The 15,618-nt window shown below is 34.9% G+C and overlaps 1 long non-coding RNA gene and 1 pseudogene across 1 annotated transcript; one reads left to right on the forward strand and one right to left on the reverse strand.

The window, feature by feature from the left end:
- Positions 1–5,050: 5,050 nt before the first annotated feature.
- LOC107901144 (probable LRR receptor-like serine/threonine-protein kinase At4g29180) lies at positions 5,051–14,004 on the reverse strand (annotated as a pseudogene).
- On the forward strand, positions 11,879–13,288 carry LOC121218482 (uncharacterized). The gene is made up of 4 exons (XR_005914745.1): positions 11,879–12,018; positions 12,128–12,232; positions 12,488–12,703; positions 13,153–13,288. It is a non-coding gene; the product is annotated as an uncharacterized lncRNA (long non-coding RNA).
- Positions 14,005–15,618: the final 1,614 nt, after the last annotated feature.

The following is a 15,618-nucleotide window of genomic DNA, read 5'->3' on the forward strand; positions in this document are numbered from 1 at the left end:
AAATTTCATATTTTTTTAGCGTGCTTCACGTATTCCCTTTGGTTTAATTTGTTATTTATTGTTAAATTACGCATAACTCATGATGGATAGTAATAAAGACAAAGGTATTGTCTGAATGAATAACCTCAATTTTTATTTATTTATGACATATTTATATTTAAAGTATAATATTTATAGCAAAAAATGCACTCAATCGTGTTTTTGGGGAGAATGTGTAACGCAAGGCTGTGGACGATGATCGCGTAGAGGAATTTGCCTATTCCTCGTCTTCAGTGGTAGCAGATACGACTTACCGATGGCTTTGAACCATGTCAAGTAATCATCAGTTGTCACCATGTCCGTCAAGAAAAATGGTTCGCAAGTGGGTATTGATTCCATCTTATGATCCCAAGCCCGGATGTGCTCATTGTGTTTCTCCGCTCAGTCCCCGTTATTCTTTCATCGCATGTCCACCTTGTGCAGTTCCTTCATGTCTCGTGGTGGCAGTGGAATTTGTTGCCTATACCCAAACTGTCGTAGAACCCGATCTAATTCTTGCATTTCCATCGTCGCGTTCACTATCAATGGCATATTCGCGTCTCACATCTCCCGATTGTCTAACACTTTCGGCGGGATGCAAGATATGATCTCAGGGTTGACATACGGCAGCCATTCAAACTAAAAAGTAAAATTGTAAATATCCTTACGTACAGATTTTTTAACGAATCATTGTGTAATTAATATAGGTTCAAAAAGGATAGGTAATTAACCTCAATTTTCGAGCGTTGATCTAGCAGCAGCCTAATGTCTTCCAACTCGTCGGGCAATCTTACGCAACTCAGCTCATGGTTCCACATGTATAAGCGATATATTAGTCGAAAAATATAATAAATAAAAACATTTACTGCACAAACTACGCTTTTATTAATAAATGATGTTTACCTCGTCACCTTTAAAAACATGTATGGGTGGGAAGTAGAAACGGTATTCGCCACCAGGTCCACGACAGCAGTAGCAGGCAACCACCGATCGGTATCTTATCCGGTTACGTTGCCAAACAATGCTCCTGGTATAATGTGGACAACACGACAAATCCCCAAATTAGTTATGCGTATTCATTGAATCCCGATAAATGTAGAAGCCACCTTATATGCACCAAATTTGTATATTTATCGGGCATTAAAATGCCCCCGATTAACCTCATGATAAATACTCAGACGTATTTTTGTATGGTTTCCTCCGTTGCGTCGTTGGGAAGCTTATCAAAATTTGTCTTCAACTAGTTGATCAATATTCGACCATCTTCGAAACTGTTCGGGATCTTTCCCAACATTCCCATGCAGAGGTCCACTTTCCCCCAAACCACCGCTGATCCTATGATGATTGGCCAATTCACCGAAAGACCGAACTATAATGTTACGTCCTCAAGTGTGATTGTATACTCGCCGCATGGAAGGTCGGAAATGTGTGTTTCGGGCCTCCATCTTTCCACCAACGCGCTGATTAGTGTGGGATCGAGTTTGTAGCCCCCTTGCATGCGTCTCACATGCAAGAATCTAGCCTCTTGCAAGTACCTATGAATTTTAGGGATCGGAGGCTCCTCTATAGTATGTATGAACATCTTCAGCATACGATCGTCCACCTATTTATAACATAAAAATATTTAGATTTATAAAAAAATAAATTTTAACATAATTAAAAATAATGTAATTTTAAATTTTGTCTTACCATTGCTAATTAGGCGATGAAAATATGGTTTTCATCAAAGCAGATTAGAGAGGCATCCATTTTGAGAGAAGGCATCCATTTTTAATTAAGCGATAAAAATATGGTTTTCATCAAAACGAATAAAATACGATATAATTAAAAATAATAATTTTTTAAATGAAAATATAAATAAATATTGAATAAAAGCCTTGAGAGAGTTGAGAAAGTTTGAGAGAAGGATGTGAACGAAAAAAATGAAATTTGGGGGGTATTTATAGGTTAAAAAATTACCATTGGGATTTTAATTTTTTGTTACTGTTTGGTGCAAAAACGATTAAAAAGCCATTGCATTTGATTGTTGAGGGAAAGCTTGTCCAGTTGGGCCCGCTTTCTCGCCATCTATACAGAAAACGCACTCAGCTGGATTTTTCACTTTCACTTTCTCTCTCTTAAAAGTGACCTATTTCCTTAATTTAGCCCAAAAATATGATGATTGTTGATTAGTTTTACCATATGTTTGATTTCTAACATTTAAGTTAGAATTTTACTAGAAAAAAGAAAGGTGGGGGCGGCGGGGGGGGGGGGGATTTGCCTTGAGTCTTGCTCCAACTCTGGTCAAGCCTTGTTCCCCCACTTGGACTTTGATCCCCAACTTTGCTTCAAACTTACTCTTTGCTCCTTTTTTTACTATAAACTACAATGAGGTTGAACAATGAACAAAATCCAAAAACCAAAAAAAAAAAAAATCTTTATTTCAGTTAAATGATTTGAGATTCAAATTTAAAACACATCTATATATATATATTTTTACAATCACACATCATTAATAGTAATAATCACTCTCACATACATAATAACCCAAAGAAGTGAAATAAGCGCTCGTAATCAATAGATCAAACACTAATGACACGTTTAGCTCACTAGAATGAAATAAGACTATAATGGAATTGAATAAGCATAACAGTGTTTTGGTTGAATAGAATGAAATGAGTATTATAATAGTATTCATGCGTTTAATTAAGAGGAATAGATATATAATAAAAAATACTCGAATAACGAATATGTTATTTAATAAATTAAATTATTTTTTATTAAATATTTGTTAAATATTAATTACACATATTAATTATTAATAATTGCCTTATTTATAAAGATTTTTCATTATTAATAAATAAATATTAAATATAATAATTTCAATTTCTCTCTCCTCATTATCTTTTATCATTTCCCTTTCTGTTTGTTTTTTCGCCAGCCATATGTTTCTCTTTTTTTTTTCTTTTTTTTTTTACTTTGTTCTTATCCCTTTCCACATCTTATTCTTTTCGCTTTTCAGAAATTTTTACAAACCCAGTTTTCCGATCAGTTTTCTGACAAGTTTACCAATATTTGTTGTTGCCCACCAACTTCTTTCACTCTCCAAAAACTACTAGAAATAGATCTTCATCTTCTCTCTTTGATACTCTAATTATTTTCTCCTAAATCAGCCTCTAAAATAGCTAATCTAATTTTAAAGGGAAAAAACAAATAAAAATCCCAAGTTTTCACTTCTATGTCTGTACTGGAGATCATCGACCGTTTTTAGATGATTGCATGCTTGTTTTTTGAGGAAGATGCTAATTTTATGGTCTATTTAAGGTTTTTTTTTTTAAATTTTTTTCCGACGAGTTGTGCTCTAGCATTACTATTTCCGGTGTTAGAGTTAGTTCCTTCTCCCTTGTCCCTTCTTTTATTTCTAGTTCCCTCCATGGTTTTCTGTTGGGTTTGTCCACTGGTTTAAGTGGGGATAAAATTGTACATAACTTTTCTGTGTTATTGGGTGACACCCGTAATAACCATTAAGGTCCATTAAAGAATAGCTATTACAGCCTTGCATGTAATAAGGGAGGAATGAGATTCATTCCAACCAAACATTTGCTTCACTGCAGAGTATAGAATGAGGACTGAATAAGAATCCTATTCAGGTGAACCAAACACCTGTAAGATTCAAATTAAAAAATTATAAATATTGAGGGCTTAAAAAAATGTAATGAAAAATTAAACTGAGATGTCTCGAAATTAAAATATAAGGACAAAATATTAAATTTCAGAAGAGTATAGGGACTTCGGACAGAATTGAACTTTTTTTTTTATTTCTTCTCTTCTATAACCCAGAATCCTGAAAAAAGAAAGAAAAGTTCAAATCGTCACTTCATGTAGCGATTTGGTGTAGGAATTTAAAGAAGTGTTAAAAGGTTATATTAGTTTGGTATTTCATTGTATGTTAGTGAAAGAAACCTAATTTTCAGGGCTCACTTTGTTATTTTCATGATTAACATTAATTAATAGGTCCACAGAATTCAGGGGATTCTCCAAAGCCCTTACCTTACCTCTCCTTCTATCAATTTTTTTTTTGTCTGCTTCCATCCCATCAATTATGCCTTCTTCCCCACTTTGAAATTTTCAAAATCTTTCTTCTAAAATCAAAATGATTTAAAAACAATAATAATGGTAATATTAAACAAAAAAAAATTAACACTAAACACATTTCACCAAAGGGCCCTTAGCCTTGTTCTTGATTGTTATCATAAGTTGAAAATTGTGGTGGCTTTTATGTAGGGGTGAATTCTTTAAGTTAATTGAATTAAGCTATTCTAATTTTTTGAATTTTTTTGAGTCAAACTCGAATAAGTAATTCAAGTTTCGAGTTTGAGTAAAGTTGAATTTTACAATTTAAATAACTCGATTAATTTGAATAACATATTGGTGTAAATACTCTTTTGGTCCCTTTCAATTTTGAAAATAAGCAAATTATTTCTCTATAAAAATTACAAAATAAATTTAAAATAAATTTCAAAATATTTATTAAAAATTCAAATTTTATCTTTATTAAAAAAATTATAAAAAATTCTAAAAAAGATATAAAGAAAGTTAAAATTTTAAAATTTTCTAAAATAATAACTTTGGAGACCTAAATAAGTTAATTAATTATTCAAGTTTATCATATTAAAGTATCTATTTTTTTTATTTTGCTTTGAAAAACTTTTTAAGGAAAAAATAGCACTCACCAACTTGATTAACTCAAAATTTTTCACTTGATTCAACTTGATTCGGTCGAACGCTCACCCATAAAAGTGAAAATTATCAAAATATCCTTATTTATATTAACTATTTAAAAGGTATATAAAAAGTTAGATTAATTTATATTGTATATATGTATCCTTATATTAAATTATTTAAATGTTATTTATTATTATATTTAAGTTTTTAAAATGTTTTATGAATCATTAATTTTACAAATAATTACTTAAAACAAATTTAAAATTTATATATATTATGTATCATTATATTAAATTATTTAAATATCATATAATTTAACACTATCAAATTCGAAAAGTACATTTTTATTTTCAATAACAATTTTTAACCGGAATGGACCACACTTTTTTCTCGGTTTTCAACTGCAAGGAAAAAGTAATGGAAGAATTTGTGGTGTAAATTTAATGCTATTTTCTAAAACATACTTTTTCCATCACGTGGTTATCCAGGTTTGAATCCGAGGTTTGTCACTGTAATGGTGGCTGATTGACTTGCTTGAAACAAGATATTATACTTAAGTTGAATGATTTTTTTCTTCATGAATGCTACCTTGCAAATAGACTAGTAATGGAGTAAGAAGCAGTGCTAGTGGAACAGACTTCAGATGAATGATATGATCCACTGTAAATCTCTTCACTGAACCTTTCCTTCGTTTCCCTATTGTGAGACAACTCCATGGCCAAGCACTGGTTTAACTCAGTTAACACGGTGCTCATTGTAGCTCTATGCAAGGACTTAGGTCTAGTGCAAGCCATTGCCACTTGTAAAGCTTTCCAGGCAGAGCTCACATCGAATTCCCCATGCAGTCTTTGATCAACAATGCTTCCTATATCCTCTCTTTCAATCAGAGGGCTAACCCAATGAACTATGTGGATTGATTCATCCTTCTTTATGATTGCATTTTGTCCCGTGATCAGCTCCAACGACACTATCCCTAAACTAACCACATCACTTTTCTCGTTTAGCTTTCGAGAATTGAAGTACCTGAAGAACAAGTGGAAAAACATCAAAAAATAAACTTTCATCTAAAATTTTAACAAATTCTTTGTTTTGCTTTGGAATTTGGAAGTTGGCATTAAACAGGTGAGTCATACTCTGGGTCTAGATAACCTGCGGTGCCCATAACTGTAGTTATTATTACATCACTGTGGTCGTCACTAGGAATGGCTCTTGAGAGACCAAAATCTGCTATCTTTGCATCCATCTTTTCACTTAAGAGGATATTGGCTGTTTTCACATCTCTGTGAATTATAGGTGGTTTGCATCCATGATGTAAGTATTCCAAACCCGCAAATCAAAACAAGGAACTTTGATTGATAAAATTTTATCATGGGGGCAAATACATATTTTGAAACTGTACACACCTTGTGCTGCATCTATTGGTATGCGGAGTCTCCTTTCCCAACTCAATGGATTTGAACTTTTGTCTGCAAGCATTAAGTTGTAACATGATGTGAATCATCTTCATGAGGATGCATTTAAAATGCAGGGTGATGAACCTGGAACTTATTTCAGTTGGTTCAAGCAGCAGCCACTAGCAGGTCTGGGGTTTGACTTCGAGCATTTGCAATCCCTTCCATATTCCCAGTCTTGAGCCACTTTGTTAGATTTAAAAAAAGGAACTGCAGGATGATAAATAGCAATTTTACATGCAGATAATGACATGAAATAAGGATACATGAGAGATAATCCTTCAAAATTTCCATTAGCCATATACTCGTAGATGAGTGCCATATTGCTGCCCTCATCACAATATCCTATTAAGGAAGCCAGATTCCTATGATGAACTCTCATCAGAAGCTCAGCCTATAGATTCAGAAGAATGTTAAAGTTCACGACCAACTCAGTTAGTGGCCTAAAATCTTGGACATATCAACAGATGAAATATTCAAATTAGTTTCAATAAAGTTGTTGAATGGTTAGTTAAAATCATGGTTTAATATCTGATTGTGATTTTGCTTCTGAGTTATCCTATTTTTTTAGCTAAAGTTGTTGTAGTTTCAGCCTATATAAAGGATGTAAATCAGTGAATAAAAAGTGTCTTGAGTTCTTGTTTTTCATTGAGTCTTTTGTATACAATTCATAAAGTGTTATTGAGTGAGTTTCTTTTGTTTTTTTGTTCCTACAGCAAATCTTCCCATTTAGTCTAACAGTGTGGTATCAGCGCCAGGTTCGTGAAGGTAATCATGGTTGAATTTTCAGTTGTTGGAGCAATAAAAAAGCTTAATAACCAAAATTGCAACACATGGGAAACATGTATGAAGTCTTACTTGCAGCTCAAGATGTGTGGGACATTATTAGCAGAGATTAGCCTTCACCATTGCCTCAAGAAGCTAACAGCTTAAAGAAGTGGAAGGCCAGTGCAAGCAAGACTATGTTTGCAATTAAAACCACTGTATAGGAAGAAATGTTAGAGCATATTAGAGACGCTAACACACCAAAACAGGCATGGGACACATTAAAAGAACTTTTCTCACGAAAAAATGACACAAGGCTGCAGCTCTTAGAGAATGAATTGCTATCAATGAAGCAAGGAGATTTGGCAATCAACCAATACTTCACTAAGGTAAAAACCTTATGCCATGAGATTTCTGAACTTGATTCTAGTTCTCGTATTGTGGGTTCTAAAATAAGAAAAATCATCATTCATGGATTGAGATCGAAGTACAGGAGTTTTGTTGTTGCAATTCAAGGATGGCCAACACAACTATCGCTTGTAGATTTTAAGAATATCTTGACGGGTAAGAGGCTTTGGCAAAACAAATGGGTGGAGTCTCAATCAAAAATGAGGATGTGGCACTTTTTAGTGAAAAGAGCAAAGAAAAACCCAGGTATAATGTCAGAAGCAGACCAAGAAAGAATGATGGCAAATCAGAAAGTCATCATGGGAGTTCCCAATTTGGAGAAACTCAAAAGCGTGGCAATTACAACAACCAATTCAACCAGAGAAAGAAGTTTGATGGTGATTGCTATAATTGCGGCAAAAAAGGTCATATGGCCAAACACTGTTGGTCCAAGAAGAAAGTTGTTGAGAGTAATGCAGTGACATCTAAAGGAGATGTTCAGAGTAATGATGAGTGGGATGTTGAATCATCCTTTGCTGTGGAAGAAGAAGACTTGGCACTCGCAGTAACAACTTCCTAGAAGATTGACTACAAGAACAATTGGATTGTTGACTCTGGTTGTTCTAATCACATGACTGGTGATCAAGAAAAGCTTCAAGATGTTGCAGCGTACAAAGGAAATAGTGTGGTGGTAACGGCTAACAACTCAAGGCTACCTATCACCCATGTTGGTAAGACGACTATCACACCTCGATTTAGTTCTGATCTAATGTCAATTCAAGGTGTTTATCATGTGCCTGGCCTGAAGAAAACTTTATTATCTGTGGCACAATTAACATTTGCAGGCTACCATGTTTTGTTTAGTCCACAGGGTGTAAAGGTATTTGAAAATGTTAAAGTCTCAAGAACACCAACCATGGAAGGGAAGAGAATGGAATCTATCTATGTGATGTCGGTAGAAACTGCTTATGTAGAAAAAACAAAGAAGAATGAGACAACAAATTTGTGGCATGCAAGGCTTAGACACGTCAACTATCACAAGCTGAAAGTTGTGATGAAGTCAATGCTAAAGGGTCTTCCTCAAATTGAAGTGCGAGATGATACTGTTTGTGCAGGATGTCATTTCAGTAAGGTGCATCAACTGCCATATGAAGAATCTAAGTACAAAGCAAAGGCTACGTTAGAGTTAGTTCATTCTGATGTATTTGGGCGTGTCAAACGACCTTCAATTAGTGGGATACGCTATATGGTGACTTTTATTGATGATTTCTCAAGGTATGTGTGGGTTTTCTTTATGAAAGAAAAATCAGAGACATTTGCCAAGTTTAAAGAATTTAAAGAAGTAGCTGAAGCAGAGGTTGGTAAAAAAATTCAATGCTTACGCACAGATAACAGTGGGGAGTACACTTTAGATGAGTTTTCTACCTATGTAAGAAATAACAGGATTCATCATCAATTCATATGTGCCAACATGCCACAGCAAAATGGAGTTGCCGAGAGGAAGAATTGTTATCTTGCTGAGACGTGTCGAAGAATGCTTCATGCAAAAAATATACCTGAAAGATTTTGAGTAGAATGTATGAAGACCGCTGCTCATGTCATTAATAAACTTCCAACACCAAAGCTTGGTTTTATCTCACCCTTTGAGGTACTATGGGATACTAAGCCTGCTGTTGGTCATTTTCGAGTTTTTTAGGTGTATTTACTATGTATTTGTTCCAGGTCATTTAAGGAGCAAGTTTGATAAGAAAGTAATTCGGTGTATCTTCGTTGGATATGATAACCAAAGGAAAGGATGGAGGTGTTGTGACCCTATGACTGACAAATGCTACACATCACGCAAGGTAGTGTTTGATGAAACTTCTTATTGGTGGACTCCATAACAAGTGAAGTTTCCAGTTTCTAAAGTAAAAGAAGATCAACCCCAAGGGAAAATAGAGGAGCAGTTTATTGAGATACAACCAAGTCTTGCAACTAATGAAAAAATTAGAGACAATGAAGTTGTTGAGACAACAATAGATCTTTGGAGAAATGGTGTTTATCAGAGGCAGAAGGTCGAAATCAATTTAGAGGGTGAAGAAACTTCGCAGCCGCAACTTAAAAGATCAACTAGATTTCGTAGGCAAAATCCAAAGTATGATAATATCGTTGTAGCGAAAGAAAAACCTTTGGTCGAGCCAACAACTTATGAAGAAGCATCTTAAGATTTTGAGTGGGTAAAAGCAATGGAGGAAGAGATTGCTGCATTGGAGCAAAACCAGACTTAGGAGCTTGTGCCATGTCCACCAGATGTGAATATAAAATAAAGTATCGTCCTGATAGATTAGCAAAACCCATATCTTCATAGTGCCAACAAGGTTTGGTTAGTTGCAAGGGGATTTTCTTAACAATATGGATTGGACTATGAAGAGACGTTTAGTCTGGTAGTAAAGATTGTTACTGTTCGAGTTCTCTTGGATCTTGTTGCTAGCAAAGATAAAAAGTTGTAGCAAATGGATGTGAAGAACGTTTTTTTTTGCATGGAGAGCTAGATCGTGATATTTACATGAATCAGCCTATTGGATTTGAGAGTGGAAGTCATCCTAGTTATGTTTTCAAGTTAAAGAAGGCGTTATATGGATTAAAGCAATCATCGAGAGCATCGTAACGTAAGATTGCTGAATTTTTAACTCAAGCTGGTTATGTTATGGCTCATGTAGATTCTAGTCTGTTTGTCAAAGTTAGTGAAGGAAAGTTGGCAATAGTGTTGGTGTATATGGACGATTTGATAATCACTGGAGATGATAGTGAAGAAATCCACCAAGTTCGACAAAACTTGTCAGTCTACTTTCAAATGAAGGAACTTGGTGAACTTAAACACTTCTTGGGGCTAGAAATTGATCATACAAAAGAAGACATGTTTCTTTGTCAAGAGAAATATGCAAAAGATTTGTTGCGAAAATTTGGAATGCTCAATTGCAAGACCATCACTATACCAGTGGAACCAAACACCAAGTTTTGTGCTCATGAAGGGAAAGACTTAGAAGATAGGTTGATGTATTAGCAACTTGTAAGTAATCTCATTTACCTAACTTTAACTTGACCTGATATTTCTTATATTGTTGGGGTAGTGAGTCGATATATGCAGAATCCCAAGAAACAACACTTAGAAGTAGTTCGACGAGTTCTAAGATATGTGAAGGGTGCTCTTGATTATGGTCTTCTATATAAGAAAGGTGAGGTTTGCAAACTAGCTATTTATTGTGATGTTGGCTATGCAGGGGATCACGATACACGTCGATCAACCACTGGCTATGTATTTAAGTTTGGTTCAGGGATAATTTCTTGGTGTAGTAAAAGACAACCAACTGTGTCCTTATCGACAATAGAGGCAGAATATAGAGTAGCAGCTATGGCAGCCTAAGAAAGTACATGGTTAGTGCAACTTGTGAAAGATTTGCACCAAAAAGTTGATTATGCTATACCCCTCTATTGTGACAATCAGTTAGCTATTCGTTTAGCAGAAAATCCTATGTTTCATGCAAAGACCAAACATGTGGAGGTGCACTACCATTTTGTTAGGGAGAAGGTGTTACAAGAAGAAATTGAGTTGTCCTATGTCAAGACTGGTAACCAGGTTGCAGACTTGTTCATGAAAGGCTTGAGTACAACTAAGTTGGAAAAGTTTTGCTCACAACTTGGGATTGTGAAAAGGTTTGGAGTTGGCGTTGAGGGGGAGTGTTAAAGTTCACCACTAACTCAATTAGTCGCCTAAAATCTTGGGCATATCAACGGATGAAATATTCAAATTAGTTTCAATAAAGTTGTTGAATGGTTAGCTAAAACCATGGTTTAATATCTTATTGTGATTTTGCTTCTGAGTTATCCTATTTTTTAGCTAAAATTGTTGTAGTTTCAGCCTATATAAAGGATGTAAATAAGTGAATAAAAAGTATCTTTGAGTCTTTTGTATATAATTCATAAAGTTTTATTGAGTGAGTTTCTTTTGTTTTTTTTTTCTACAGTAAATCTTCCCATTTAGTCTAACAAAGAACACATAGGACTAGTATCCATTAATGGTAAATGCATTTTTATCAGATTTGTTTTCTCATTCTAGAAATTAGTTTAATCAGATTCCTTGTCCAACCATTAAAAGAAAACAACCTATGAATTATTACATTACATACCTCAGCTTGAAACTCTTTTAACCCTTGTTTTGATGAAGTAGAAAACATCTTTACTGCAACTTGGGTTTCATCTTTCATGTTTCCACGAAACACAGTCCCAAATCCTCCCTTCCCAATAACATCTTGAAAGTTGTTAGTAATGTTTAAAACCTCGGCATAAGTAAACTGGCGATTCTTTGATGGCAATGGTCTTCCTTCCCCATTGGAGGTATCAGCCTCTGCCAGGAAAGTACAAACACAAACATTGCTTCAAAATGCGCAGTGTGGAATTCCCTAGAAATTCTTTAGTAGAAAGATACATCTTAAAGAAAATCATATCTGCGTAACAAACATATTTTTGTGAAAAAATATCTAAAATTACCCGATTTTTGTTTCCTTCGTAGTCTCCACAACATAATCAAAGCAACGCACAACACCAAAGCCGATAACAATGATGCGACAACTGGAACAACAACGTTCTTTTTGTTTTTGCATGAACCTGAGCTACAAAGATTCTGTTCATCCACTCTGGGATCAAGAAAAATCTGGTTAGAATATGTTCTCTAGGTGTCATATCTTCCTTCACTATATTGCTTTTCCTAAAAGACAAGCACTTATAAATCAAATAAGAACAAATGCATAAATATCTTGTTGTAGGTATTGAAATACAGACCTCAGAGTAAGTAGTCCAGCCTTTGATCCATCTACAAGCTCCGTAGGAACAGAACCTTACAGTTGGTTACTTTCTAGGTTCCTACAAAGGTACAATGTTATTACTATTACAGCTTTAAAATTGTTCTTCATCATTTTGGTATCATTCTTAAAGCTCCATAACTTACAAGAAATTCAGAGACTTAAGTTCTTTCAGAAACTCCGGAACTGGTCCACTTAAGTGATTGTTTGACAAATCCCTGGCAGAAAATGGAGCATTACAAACATTGAGTGTTCTGAGAAAGTCTTGTTTAGGATCAGAAATATGATTCAACAATATGAGTGCTATACCATGTGTACTTACAGGGACTCCATTGATGAGATGTTTGCAAATGAAGCAGATATAATGCCACTTAATCCACTTGAAGTCAAGTTGCTACCCTCATTGAAAATTAAGGAACTCTTTATGTTCTTAGCAAACAACGTATTTCAACGAAGAGGAGAGTCTATTGCAAGATAACTTACAGAGAAATGATCCGAGGGGGCAGTGAAACACTGTAGTTGCATTCCAGACCTTCCCAGGTATAATTCTTTGGTCCACATGGATCCCCCACCCATCCTTTATTTACTTGATATGCTGTTCTGATATTTACAACAGCAGCAACTGTGGAAAAAAAATCACAAGGGTGTGAACCTCAGCTTTTCAATTTGATCTAATGAAAATCTAGAGTAGTTGAACTTTTGAGGAATCCTAACAGACTAGTGAAAGTTTAATCAGTGTATACATCCAAGCTAATCCCTGTTTTGTAATAAAAACTACCCTATGGCAAGCTAGCATTTCATGTAGCTAATGAAATTCAAGAAAGCTTACCATCTTCAGACAATGTTGGCAATTCATCTAGTTGTTTGGCCATGTAAACCTCAATGGCATTCAGAATAGGTGGAAGGTTTGCATCAGCCGTTTTATAAATTGAAATATGATGTTCTTTCCCCGTAAAGGCTTCTGAGTTCAATATTGTGGCTGCAAACAGGTAGCGAGGAACTAAAGGTCCAAAAATTAGGGACCCATTCCAGGAGATATTGAATTTTCTTGTTTGGTTTTTTGCAAGTTGCTGCACTTCAGCAAAGTACATGTAAACATAAAATTTGCTAGCATCATCATCAGCTGTCCACGAAAATTCCAGTCGGTCACTACCGTTACGTGGCACAGCAGAAGTTCTAATGACTTCTAATGGAGCTCTGTATCCATTTTCATTACTGTTAATTTCTGAAGACGTGCTAACTATGTTCCATGAAGGAGAGTTGTAGGGGGACCAAATGCGATCGTAAATATCATCATTGTATCGACCAGTTCCGTTTGTATACTCGATATCAAATCTTTCAAAGAGTACTAATGACACAAGGCTCCCTAGTTCTGTACCATAAATTGAATTATTTAGTGGCCTCAGCTCTAATGTTGATATAAAAGGAATTCCCAGACCTTTATTTACAAGGCAAACACTTATAGTATCTGAAACTGAAGCACCGATTATCTTCATCGTAATGACATCAGAAGCATTACTGAATTTGATCGATGACCACAGATTAACATCGAGATAAAGATCAAATTCTGGGAGCTTATCTTCACCATCATAATTTCCATACGAGAAAGAGGCTCTAAGCAAATATAAGCTGCCCTTTGCTACTGCAGGTGTTAAGGTGTAACAATTCTTGTTGCCATCTGGAAAACTCCTAAGATCTGAAAGTGGATAAGCTAGATTTGGATTGTTCGGGTAAGCATACTCAGAAGAAATGTTGTTGTTAATCCCAGTGCTTACGTAAGCCCCGTCTAGTGTATAACTTATACCAGTGTCAACGTCTACGAAGTTGAAATTCAAAGGTTACCCACAATCAATGCTTATAAATCCTGGAGAAGAAAAGAATAAAAGAAGCACCATCTAAGATTCTTCAAACTGTGATTGATTACAGTTTTAATTAAATCATTATGAATCATATTTAGTGTGTTCAATCTAGTTCTAAACTTGGTGTTTATATATAATCAGATACATATTGAAAACAACCCTATTGCAGAGATAGTTAAATAGGAATAAAGTTTCACTAACCTGTTTGGAGTTGTCCATGAACAAGAACAGCAAGGGAAAGCAACAATGGAGTAAGGTACCCAAAAAACATTTTGCTTTGGTTTTTCTTGAGGTCAAAACGCAAAAAAGCTTTAGAGAATACTAGTAGAGAAGCAAGCCATCCGTAGATATTCATCAAATTGTTAGACTATTGTTAGTAAAGTTTTAATAGTTTCATAATGTAAGTGCAGGGAAGGAAAAAGAACTGAATGTTGTTGAATGTTGAACTTCCCATAGTATTACATTAAAATAACTTATAGAGTTGTTGAATGTTGAATGTTCCACCCTTTTCAATAGGAAAAAGAAAAAGCAAAAATGAACTGAATCAGTATTATAATATCCGCTTTGATCAGATTAATGGAATTAATGAATTTGTCGACAGTATCCACTTTTTCAAGATTAATTAATGATAATATTTTTATGAGTAAATTACACCAACAGTCATTCAACTTTGATACAGTTGACAAAACAGTCACTCTGATTTCAATTCAGTCACTCAACTTTTAAAAAATGACTAATCAGTCACTAACATTATCGAAAAGTGACAAATCAATCACCTATTAACATTTTCCATTACAGGCTTAACAGAATAGGTGACATGACCAGTTAACTAGCTGATGTGGCCAATTAACTTGCCACGTTGGATGATGTGAAGTTTCAATTTAGTCACTCAACTTTCAAAAAATAACAAATCGGTCACTAACGTTATCGAAAAGTGACAAATCAAATCACCCATTAACATTGTTATCGAAAAGTTATAAATTAGTCACTCATTAACATTTTTGTTACAAGCTTAACGAGGCAGGTGACGTGGCCAGTAAACTAGCTGATATGGCCAGTTAACTTGCCACATTAGGCGAGGCAAAGTTGAGTGCATTCTTTTTTCGTCATTCCTTTTTTGTTTTTCTAATAAATGGCCCAATATTTTTACTTTTTGCGTAACTGACCCAATATGTTTATACTTTTTCTCCATCCCAACAATCTTGTCGTCGCCACCTCTGCCACAACCATCTTTGGCGTCACCATTGTTGACCCCCAAACCACCACCCTATCCTTTTTTCTTCTTTTTCAACCGCTCAATAGAGGAGCCACCACGGTTGGGATCCGATTGTCTTTTTTTTACTGCCCAAAGCTATTAACTCTGAGAAAACCAAATTGAAATGGGATTGGAGATAATTTTGGGTCAAACTATCAATGCCCACAACCAAACTGGTGAGGAGAAAATCCTCAAAAGCAAATTTCAAGCGATTCAAGAACCAAAACGACTCAGATTTGTCGAGATCTTCATGGGATATGATGATATAAACAAAAGGGTCGTCGATTAAGCTAAACAACACTAACTCCATTGCCAACATTATCAAGTTGCATAAAACAAAA

Source organism: Gossypium hirsutum, chromosome D06 (assembly GCF_007990345.1).
Source record: "Gossypium hirsutum isolate 1008001.06 chromosome D06, Gossypium_hirsutum_v2.1, whole genome shotgun sequence".
Classification (NCBI taxonomy): Eukaryota; Viridiplantae; Streptophyta; class Magnoliopsida; order Malvales; family Malvaceae; genus Gossypium; species Gossypium hirsutum.